We start from the raw sequence: 3,631 nt of genomic DNA, 5'->3' as shown, positions 1-3,631 counted from the left end.
TGGGCTGCCCAGTACAAAAAAGACAGGGATCTCTTGGAAAGAGTCCAGCGGAGGGCCACAAAGATGGTGAAGGGCCTGGAGCATCTCCCCTATGAAGAAAGGCTAAGTGAACTGGGTCTGTTTAGCCTTGAGAAAAGAAGACTGAGAGGGGACCTGATCCAGGTTTATAAATATCTGAGGTGTGGCGGCCATAGTGGTGAGGCCAGTCTCTTTTCAGTGGTACGTGGAGACAGGACGAGGGGAAACGGACATAAGCTGCAGCACAGGAAGTTTCGCACGAATGTGCGTAAGAACTTCTTCACGGTGAGGGTGACGGAGCACTGGAACAGGCTGCCCAGGGGGGTTGTGGAGTCTCCTTCTCTGGAGATATTCAAGTCTTACCTGGACGCCTACCTGTGCGACCTGGTGTAGGGAACCTGCTTTGGCAGGGGGGTTGGTCTCGATGATCTCTAGAGCTCCCTTCCAACCCCTACAATTCTGTGATTCTGTGATTCTGTGATTCTGTTTTTATTTTATTTGTGCATATTTTTTTGACTGTAGTCTAGGTTGGTAATTTGGTTATTTGTATGAGGACTGTTTCTCCCACTTTGCAATGTAAAATTCCTCACATACTCCATCCCCCTCCTACCTCTCTAAAAGAAAATACAAAACTAGGTAAATAAGGCAGAAATGGCTTTAGTAGGCTTTCAATTGCACGAGGACATTATGCTGTTATCAAATCACTCTCTATTTTGTGAAATGTTGAAAATATTTGTGCTAGTTCACTGAGTCAAAAAGGCTGGAATTGAGCAGGAAAAGGGAAGATTGAGTTTTGCACAGTAATTAATCATTTGGTATTAATAAACATTCCAACTTAGTTTAAAACAATTTTATCTACCCTGAAAATCAAAGCCCAAATTTGTCTTGCATCACGCAGAAAGAAAGAAATATATAATTTTGTTTCTTTGCTGCAGCCAATGAAAATACTGAAAGTTGCATTAAATCAGTTCTCTGATAGCAATAACACATGAAGAAAATAGAAATTCATAGTGAAAATGAAATGAATTCCCCCTCCCTATCCCCCGTGCACGCTGCAATCCCCAGCCAGGAAGTTACCGCAGTAACATGGAGGAGGGAGCCCATCTAACATGCCACACATGCATGTGCATCAGTTCTGGGAAGACACACTTCGGATTCTTTTGGCCAATATGTTCACAAGATGGACTTGTGACAGAGACTGACATCAAATATGGGTGCAGAAGATTTTAATCAGTAGTTTATTAAGAAGCACTTCATTAGAGAAAGAAAGAACAAAACATGTTTATCTCTTGAATCATGAACAAACTCACAAATGCTGGCAATTTTCTTCCAATTAGTCTTTAGTAAACAGTTGATTCTTCACTTAAAAAGGAAAAAAAAACCAAAACACCACCACCACCAAACCCCTAAAATACACATTCTGCTTAGAAATTGAACTCCTCTATCTTCTCTAGACTTCCCTCTCTGAAGACAGAAAACCATTCTCATTCAACATTACCGTGATTATTTATAAGACATTTATCATCATGTCTTTGAAGTTGATGTGAAAAAGATCTTAAAAGGTCCAAAAAGACAATCTACATCTTACCATTAGTGACTACAGAAGCTTAGTGACTCATTCTTGATCTCACCTTAATCAACGGCACTACTCATTCACTTTGATGGACGCATGAGAGAACTTGGAAGTTGAAATTCTAATTTCATGAAATCAACAGATTTTTTCTATTTTATTGGGATCAAGATTTCAACCTACAGTTTTGAAGAGACGTTATTCACCCTTGCACAGAGACTTAATACAGTGTCTGTGTGCCTTAAATTCCTCTTAAATTTGCTCCAGTAGTACTCTTGCATCCCTCACCTGAATAATAGCAGACTTCTACCCCACTGACTAATGGGATCACATACATTTTTGGCATATTTTAAAAGAGAAGAGTCTACAGAAAAAGACACAAGTGTTCTTTTTTATTTTTGCACTGCACAACTACATCCCCTGTATGTGTGTATAATTAGTTGTCAACATTAATATTTAGCCCTGCAGTGGATAACAAAATCTGTTTCCTATTTACACTCCAGTATCAGTTACAGACATCATGATATCAACTTCATGGATAATGCATGTGCTGTCTTGGTTCCCCTATTTAGCAACTAGCCCCTGTTGGGGGAAAAAAAAAAAAGAAAAAAGCAAGAAAACATTCCTTTCATAAAGTCAGTTGTCTAGACAGTATGCATTATATATAGACCAAACTATTATTTTCTATATTTATTTTTAATTCTCTTGTGCTTGAGGAAGTAGGAAGAAGGGAATCCCAAAGACTTAGTATAGACTTTACGTTTTATAAATGTAAAGACTCTATATTTAAATTATATCTTCCACAGTTCAGAATCAGTCTAAGTCAACAGAGAAGAAAGAGCTGCGAACATAGTGGCCAACACTTAAACACTGCATAAACATAATTTGCACAATTCCAACCCTCTTGAATGAGCTGGTCCATCCTTCTTTTCTCTATTTGCTAGGTTAGCATTTCAATCCAAACAAAAAGCACAATGTACTACATATCTCTAAAGAGAAAAAGTATTTATTCTTAAATTGAAATATCTAGCATTAGGTATTTGTACTTTCCTGTTTCATTCCTCCTAAGAAATTTTAGATGGCTTTAGATACGAAAACAGAAAACATCAGGGGAAAAAAAAAGAGATAAAAGAAAATGGTTGAGCAAAAATCCAGCTCCAAAACCCAGGTCATCTATTTATTAAGGGAAGAGTCAGAAACATTTTTGCTACCTACTTCAGGAGATTGTATTGTGGCTGGGTTTTTTTGTGCTATTGCCTTTCATGCATTAACTTTTATTTACCCATATTACTTAGTTTAATCTTCTCTATGTTCTTCTATTTTCCATCTGCAGTAATTTCAAGAAGAATGATGAGAATCAGAAAAATACAGAGTGAATGCTGGGTAGCTGCTTATTGTGATGCACCTCTCCCCAAAATCTGACTGTTCACAGACTCAGTGGCAGGTCTCCTTCCATCACTAGCCCTGCAAAGCTCTTCCATTTCTCCTTTTCTGATGGGGGAAGTGCTGACACTGAAGTCACCGATGCATTTATTGCTGAAAGTTTCTTGCCTCTTGGTCATGCTTTCTTGCAGACACTAAGTTTACATATTGTTTCAGCCTCATTTATGGTCAGCAGGACTTCAGGCTGCACTGGATATATCTCCCTGAGCACAGCCACTATGACAAAAAAAGGGGTGTTGGGATCCTCAGTCCCCAGACCACAACATCCTTGACAGGATGAGTGGAAATGGCCTCAAGATGCAGCAGGGGAAGTTTAGGTTGGATGTCAGGAAAAGCTTCTTTACATAAAGAGTGGTTAAGCACTGAAATAAGCTCCTCAGGGAGGTGGCTGAATCACCATCCCTGGTTGTGTTTAAAAAGCATTTGGATGTGGTGCTTGGGGACATGACTTAGCGGAGGGTTGTTAGAATTACAGTAGAATGGTTAGGTTGCAGTTGGACTTGATCTTTAAGGTCTTTTCCAACCTGAGCTATTCTATGATTCCATGATTCTATGAGCCTGCATTTTTGCTGTCTTGAAACCTATTCTCAAATTCCTTTA

The sequence above is a fragment of the Meleagris gallopavo genome, chromosome 3 (genome assembly GCF_000146605.3).
Source record: "Meleagris gallopavo isolate NT-WF06-2002-E0010 breed Aviagen turkey brand Nicholas breeding stock chromosome 3, Turkey_5.1, whole genome shotgun sequence".
NCBI lineage: Eukaryota > Metazoa > Chordata > Aves > Galliformes > Phasianidae > Meleagris > Meleagris gallopavo.
The sequence above is the reverse complement of the archived record's forward strand: the minus strand, read 5'-3'. Positions refer to the sequence as shown.